Genomic DNA, 7500 nt, shown 5'->3' with positions numbered 1-7500 from the left:
TACACTGTAGCACACTGAATGAGCCAAAATTCACACTGTAGCACACTGAATGAGCCGAAATTCACATTGTAGCACACTGAATGAGCCGACATTCACACTGTAGCACACTGAATGAGCCGAAATTCACCTTGTAGCACACTGAATGAGCCGAAATTTACACTGTAGCACACTGAATGAGCCAAAATTCACACTGTAGCACACTGAATGAGCCGACATTCACATTGTAGCACACTGAATGAGCAGAAATTCACACTGTAGCACACTGAATGAGCCAAAATTCACATTATAGCACACTGAATGAGCCGACATTCACACTGTAGCACACTGAATGAGCCGAAATTCACCTTGTAGCACACTGAATGAGCCGAAATTTACACTGTAGCACACTGAATGAGCCTAAATTCACATTGTAGCACGCTGAATGAGCCGAAATTCACATTGTAGCAGACTGAATGAGCCAAAATTCACACTGTAGCACACTGAATGAGCCGAAATTCACATTGTAGCACACTGAATGAGCCGAAATTCACATTGTAGCACACTGAATGAGCCGAAATACACATTGTAGCACACTGAATGAGCCGAAATACACATTGTAGGACACTGAATGAGCCGACATTCACATTGTAGCACACTGAATGAGCCGAAATTCACCTTGTAGCACACTGAATGAGCCGAAATTTACACTGTAGCACACTGAATGAGCCAAAATTCACACTGTAGCACACTGAATGAGCCGACATTCACATTGTAGCACACTGAATGAGCAGAAATTCACACTGTAGCACACTGAATGAGCCAAAATTCACATTATAGCACACTGAATGAGCCGACATTCACACTGTAGCACACTGAATGAGCAGAAATTCACACTGTAGCACACTGAATGAGCCAAAATTCACATTATAGCACACTGAATGAGCCGACATTCACACTGTAGCACACTGAATGAGCCGACATTCACATTGTAGCACACTGAATGAGCAGAAATTCACACTGTAGCACACTGAATGAGCCAAAATTCACATTATAGCACACTGAATGAGCCGACATTCACACTGTAGCACACTGAATGAGCCGAAATTCACCTTGTAGCACACTGAATGAGCCGAAATTTACACTGTAGCACACTGAATGAGCCGAAATACACATTGTAGCACACTGAATGAGCCGACATTCACACTGTAGCACACTGAATGAGCCGAAATTCACCTTGTAGCACACTGAATGAGCCGAAATTTACACTGTAGCACACTGAATGAGCCGAAATACACATTGTAGCACACTGAATGAGCCGAAATTCACATTGTAGCAGACTGAATGAGCCAAAATTCACACTGTAGCACACTGAATGAGCCGACATTCACATTGTAGCACACTGAATGAGCCGAAATTCACATTGTACGACACGGTATTCTAGAGGGGGGACATGTGGGGAGATAACAAGGGGGCATGGAGAGAGAGGCATACAGAGAGAAAGGCATGAAGAGAGATGGGGCATTAAGAGGGAGAGAAGAGGGGGGCTTGGTATGAGGAGAAAGAGGCATATGGGGGGGGGAGAGCGCAAGGGAGTGAGATTTCAGAGAGGTGCTCTGGAGAGCAGTTACACATACAGACGGTACCTTCAGGTGGGGAGGCAGCTCCGTGGTGTCACAAGCTGGGCGATCTGGTATTATTTGCAGTGCTCAAATGCTTCTGGACCCCGCAGCCCACCAAAACATTATGCGGTCATGGGGGGTTATAAGATAAGCGGGAGGAGACGTAGAAGGCAGGAGGAGGCAATGCGGGAGATTGACGGGGTCACGGGGATAGGCAGAGAGAAAGGGAGAATGACGGGGATAGGCAGAGTTGCGCAGCGGCTGATCCAGGAGTCCAGGACAGACTCTTCAGACTTATACTGTCCTGGACTCCTGGATCAGCCGCTGCGCAACTCTGCCTATCTCCGTGTGAAGTGAAGAGGAGCCGAGCCCGCTTGCTTGTGCACAGCTCCGGGAGCGCTGCGGTCACGCTCCCGGCTCCCAGCAGCAGAACACACATGACGGAGGCAGCATAGTGCGCCAGCGCGGTGCGGCGCTATAGTAACGGGCGGCAATAGCGGGGGCGGGTGGTGACGGATAAGAAGTCCTTTCCTCCCTGGGTGAATGTGCCGCCCCCGGACATCGGGGTGGGTATGAGAAGGGAGGGGGAGTCAGTGAGCGACGCAGCAGTGAAGGAGCAAGAGGTGAGCCGGAACGCGGTGGCCTTACTTTTTTTTTTTTTTTTTTACTCAGCACCGCCCTTAAAGTGCCGGCGCCCATAGGCAGCTGCCTAAAGCTGCCTAGTGGTAGCGCCGGCCCTGTCCCCATCATTCCTGGAACACTTGATTAGTTTACAAAACAAGCAAAATTTAAAAGAGTGTAGAAGATTTGATAGGCTCAAGCATCTCTAATCTTGATGTAAGTTTGGCTACACTAAAAAATCTATTGAAAGTGCTTTCCAAACTAGCTCTGTAGCCAGTTGATAGTAATTTCACAAATATAAGTCAAACTATTAGTGATATTTTCCAAATGATTAAACATGACAATTTGTGTGATAAAGCAACACAGGAATAAGTAGTTGAATCTCTTTTGTGTAGTCAAATCATTTTTCATTTTGCTTGGAAAGTTGATAATGTTTAAAATTAACACTCAATCATTTTAATAGCACGTAATATCACAGCTGTATGATCCTGGAATCCTTCGATAGCTCAGCTGGTAGAGCGGAGGACTGTAGAGGAGATTGGTACAGAAATCCTTAAGTCGCTGGTTCAATTCCGGCTCAAAGGATGACGCTTTTGATAAACTTAGATGTCAGTACTGACATTTTACAAACCCAAAACTATACCAAGTATAAAGCATTCTCCAAGTTATATTTTAAAAATCATTAACGCAGGTCACTGTGGTCAGGATTAACTTCCCATGGAAATCATCTCTGATACAATATTACTTCAGTCTTCCTCACAGCCTGAAATGAAGTAGCTCAACCCATAGAGAAACTTTTGTGAAAACATCACATTGAGTGAGAGGTAGTCGTGGCCGAGTGGTTAAGGCGATGGACTAGAAATTCATTGGGGTCTCCCCGCGCAGGTTCAAATCCTGCCGACTACGACCGCATGGTTGTTTTATTTTTCAGAAAATTTACTAAAAGCTTGAAACCAGTGTTGCTCAGGGTGAGTCAGGAACTGGCACATCAAAATCTTTAGGATGCCTGCCTGTTCTCTCTTTGTCTATCCGTCATTCTCCTCCTCTACTTGAGACTGAGCCCAGGAATCTCAGCAGCCATACTAAGTAGCATTTATTAATTACAAATGCATTTTGAATGTCAAATTTGTAAGAAAGTTTTGTACATTTAGCAAAATATCAAATTCATTTGAAAGAAAATGATGTCCACTCAACGTAAAAAGAACTTTGGTTACTTTCAATGCACAACATTTTACTTTCAAATCGTGTCAGATGACTTTCAGTGCTAATTATTATATCATTAACCTCTCCTTTATTAAAAATTGTGCTTTATGCAAAAAAAGAAAAAGCACAATTATTAAAAATTGTGCTTTAATGCAAAAAAATAAAAATAATTGTCTGTGCATACTCTCATGTAGCACAATTATCTTCACTAGCTCAAAAGGGCCGCTCATTGTCCAACATGAATTGTCAAATCAGAACAAACAATGGAATATCCCCATCATTCCTGGAACACTTGATTAGTTTACAAAACAAGCAAAATTTAAAAGAGTGTAGAAGATTTGATAGGCTCAAGCATCTCTAATCTTGATGTAAGTTTGGCTACACTAAAAAATCTATTGAAAGTGCTTTCCAAACTAGCTCTGTAGCCAGTTGATAGTAATTTCACAAATATAAGTCAAACTATTAGTGATATTTTCCAAATGATTAAACATGACAATTTGTGTGATAAAGCAACACAGGAATAAGTAGTTGAATCTCTTTTGTGTAGTCAAATCATTTTTCATTTTGCTTGGAAAGTTGATAATGTTTAAAATTAACACTCAATCATTTAATAGCACGTAATATCACAGCTGTATGATCCTGGAATCCTTCGATAGCTCAGCTGGTAGAGCGGAGGACTGTAGAGGAGATTGGTACAGAAATCCTTAAGTCGCTGGTTCAATTCCGGCTCAAAGGATGACGCTTTTGATAAACTTAGATGTCAGTACTGACATTTTACAAACCCAAAACTATACCAAGTATAAAGCATTCTCCAAGTTATATTTTAAAAATCATTAACGCAGGTCACTGTGGTCAGGATTAACTTCCCATGGAAATCATCTCTGATACAATATTACTTCAGTCTTCCTCACAGCCTGAAATGAAGTAGCTCAACCCATAGAGAAACTTTTGTGAAAACATCACATTGCATGAGAGGTCGTCGTGGCCGAGTGGTTAAGGCGATGTACTAGAAATCCATTGGGGTCTCCCCGTGCAGGTTCAAATCCTGCCGACTACGACCACATGGTTGTTTTATTTTTCAGAAAAATTACTAAAAGCTTGAAACCAGTGTTGCTCAGGGTGAGTCAGGAACTGGCACATCAAAATCTTTAGGATGCCTGCCTGTTCTCTCTTTCTATATCCGTCATTCTCCTCCTCTACTTGAGACTGAGCCCAGGAATCTCAGCAGCCATACTAAGTAGCATTTATTAATTACAAATGCATTTTGAATGTCAAATTTGTAAGAAAGTTTTGTACATTTAGCAAAATATCAAATTCATTTGAAAGAAAATGATGTCCACTCAAAGTAAAAAGAGCTTTGGTTACTTTCAATGCACAACATTTTACTTTCAAATCGTGTCAGATGACTTTCAGTGCTAATTATTATATCATTAACCTCTCCTTTATTAAAAATTGTGCTTTAATGCAAAAAAAGAAAAATAATTGTCTGTGCATACTCTCATGTAGCACAATTATCTTCACTAGCTCAAAAGGGCCGCTCATTGTCCAAAATGAATTGTCAAATCAGAGCAAACAATGGAATATCCCCATCATTCCTGGAACACTTGATTAGTTTACAAAACAAGCAAAATTTAAAAGAGTGTAGAAGGTTTGATAGGCTCAAGCATCTCTAATCTTGATGTAAGTTTGGCTACACTAAAAAAATCTATTGAAAGTGCTTTCCAAACTAGCTCTGTAGCCAGTTGATAGTAATTGCACAAATATAAGTCAAACTATTAGTGATATTTTCCAAATGATTAAACATGACAATTTGTGTGATAAAGCAACACAGGAATAAGTAGTTGAATCTCTTTTGTGTAGTCAAATCATTTTTTATTTTGCTTGGAAAGTTGATAATGTTTAAAATTAACACTCAATCATTTTAATAGCATGTAATTTCACAGATGTACGATCATGGAATCCTTCGATAGCTCAGCTGGTAGAGTGGAGGACTGTAGAGGAGATTGGTACGGAAATCCTTAGGTCGCTGGTTCAATTCCGGCTCGAAGGATGATGATTTTGATAAACTTAGATGTCAGTACTGACATTTTACAAACCCAAAACTATACCAAGTATAAAGCATTCTCCAAGTTATATTTTAAAAATCATTAACGCAGGTCACTGTGGTCAGGATTAACTTCCCATGGAATTCATCTCTGATACAATATTACTTCAGTCATCCTCACAGCCTGAAATGAAGTAGCTCAACCCATAGAGAAGCTTTTGTGAAAACATCACATTGCGTGAGAGGTAGTCGTGGCTGAGTGGTTAAGGTGATAGACTAGAAATCCATTGGGGTATTCCCGCGCAGGTTCAAATCCTGCCGACTACGACCACATAGTTGTTTTATTTTTCAGAAAATTTACTAAAAGCTTGAAACCAGTGTTGCTCAGGGTGAGTCAGGAACTGGCACATCAAAATCTTTAGGATGCCTGCCTGTTCTCTCTTTCTCTATCCGTCATTCTCCTCCTCTACTTGAGACTGAGCCCAGGAATCTCAGCAGCCATACTAAGTAGCATTTATTAATTACAAATGCATTTTGAATGTCAAATTTGTAAGAAAGTTTTGTACATTTAGCAAAATATCAAATTCATTTGAAAGAAAATGATGTCCACTCAAAGTAAAAAGAGCTTTGGTTACTTTCAATGCACAACATTTTACTTTCAAATCGTGTCAGATGACTTTCAGTGCTAATTATTATATCATTAACCTCTCCTTTATTAAAAATTGTGCTTTAATGCAAAAAAAGAAAAATAATTGTCTGTGCATACTCTCATGTAGCACAATTATCTTCACTAGCTCAAAAGGGCCGTTCATTGTCCAAAATGAATTGTCAAATCAGAGCAAACAATGGAATATCCCCATCATTCCTGGAACACTTGATTAGTTTACAAAACAAGCAAAATTTAAAAGAGTGTAGAAGGTTTGATAGGCTCAAGCATCTCTAATCTTGATGTAAGTTTGGCTACACTAAAAAAATCTATTGAAAGTGCTTTCCAAACTAGCTCTGTAGCCAGTTGATAGTAATTGCACAAATATAAGTCAAACTATTAGTGATATTTTCCAAATGATTAAACATGACAATTTGTGTGATAAAGCAACACAGGAATAAGTAGTTGAATCTCTTTTGTGTAGTCAAATCATTTTTTATTTTGCTTGGAAAGTTGATAATGTTTAAAATTAACACTCAATCATTTTAATAGCACGTAATATCACAGCTGTACGATCATGGAATCCTTCGATAGCTCAGCTGGTAGAGTGGAGGACTATAGAGGAGATTGGTACGGAAATCCTTAGGTCGCTGGTTCAATTCCGGCTCGAAGGATGATGCCTTTGATAAACTTAGATGTCAGTACTGACATTTTACAAACCCAAAACTATACCAAGTATAAAGCATTCTCCAAGTTATATTTTAAAAATCATTAACGCAGGTCACTGTGGTCAGGATTAACTTCCCATGGAAATCATCTCTGATACAATATTACTTCAGTCATCCTCACATCCTGAAATGAAGTAGCTCAACCCATAGAGAAACTTTTGTGAAAACATCACATTTCGTGAGAGGTAGTCGTGGCCGAGTGGTTAAAGTGATGGACTAGAAATCCATTGGGGTCTCCCCACGCAGGTTCAAATCCTGCCGACTATGACCAAATAGTTGTTTTATTTTTAAGAAAATTTACTAAAAGCTTGAAACCAGTGTTGCTCAGGGTGAGTCAGGAACTGGCACATCAAAATCTTTAGGATGCCTGCCTGTTCTCTCTTTCTCTATCCATCATTCTCCTCCTCTACTTGAGACTGAGCCCAGGAATCTCAGCAGCCATACTAAGTAGCATTTATTAATTACAAATGCATTTTGAATGTCAAATTTGTAAGAAAGTTTTGTACATTTAGCAAAATATCAAATTCATTTGAAAGAAAATGATGTCCACTCAAAGTAAAAAGAGCTTTGGTTACTTTCAATGCACAACATTTTACTTTCAAATCGTGTCAGATGACTTTCAGTGCTAATTATTATATCATTAACCTCTCCTTTATTAAA

General features: G+C 39.7%; 8 non-coding genes across 8 annotated transcripts; all 8 read left to right on the top strand.

The window, feature by feature from the left end:
- Positions 1–2714: 2714 nt before the first annotated feature.
- On the top strand, positions 2715–2804 carry TRNAY-GUA (transfer RNA tyrosine (anticodon GUA)). The gene is given in 2 exon segments: positions 2715–2751; positions 2769–2804. It is a non-coding gene; the product is annotated as a tRNA-Tyr (tRNA).
- A 239-nt stretch (positions 2805–3043) lies between these two features.
- On the top strand, positions 3044–3125 carry TRNAS-AGA (transfer RNA serine (anticodon AGA)). The gene has a single exon. It is a non-coding gene; the product is annotated as a tRNA-Ser (tRNA).
- A 943-nt stretch (positions 3126–4068) lies between these two features.
- On the top strand, positions 4069–4158 carry TRNAY-GUA (transfer RNA tyrosine (anticodon GUA)). The gene is given in 2 exon segments: positions 4069–4105; positions 4123–4158. It is a non-coding gene; the product is annotated as a tRNA-Tyr (tRNA).
- Positions 4159–4397: 239 nt separating this feature from the next.
- Positions 4398–4479, top strand: TRNAS-AGA (transfer RNA serine (anticodon AGA)). Its single transcript has one exon. It is a non-coding gene; the product is annotated as a tRNA-Ser (tRNA).
- Positions 4480–5382: 903 nt separating this feature from the next.
- Positions 5383–5472, top strand: TRNAY-GUA (transfer RNA tyrosine (anticodon GUA)). Its single transcript is given in 2 exon segments — positions 5383–5419; positions 5437–5472. It is a non-coding gene; the product is annotated as a tRNA-Tyr (tRNA).
- A 239-nt stretch (positions 5473–5711) lies between these two features.
- Positions 5712–5793, top strand: TRNAS-AGA (transfer RNA serine (anticodon AGA)). Its single transcript has one exon. It is a non-coding gene; the product is annotated as a tRNA-Ser (tRNA).
- Positions 5794–6696: 903 nt separating this feature from the next.
- Positions 6697–6786, top strand: TRNAY-AUA (transfer RNA tyrosine (anticodon AUA)). The gene is given in 2 exon segments: positions 6697–6733; positions 6751–6786. It is a non-coding gene; the product is annotated as a tRNA-Tyr (tRNA).
- Positions 6787–7025: 239 nt separating this feature from the next.
- Positions 7026–7107, top strand: TRNAS-AGA (transfer RNA serine (anticodon AGA)). Its single transcript has one exon. It is a non-coding gene; the product is annotated as a tRNA-Ser (tRNA).
- The last annotated feature ends 393 nt before the right edge of the window (positions 7108–7500 follow it).

The sequence above is a fragment of the Pseudophryne corroboree genome, chromosome 4 (genome assembly GCF_028390025.1).
Source record: "Pseudophryne corroboree isolate aPseCor3 chromosome 4, aPseCor3.hap2, whole genome shotgun sequence".
NCBI classification, from domain to species: Eukaryota; Metazoa; Chordata; class Amphibia; order Anura; family Myobatrachidae; genus Pseudophryne; species Pseudophryne corroboree.
This window is presented reverse-complemented; position numbering and strand designations above follow the sequence as displayed.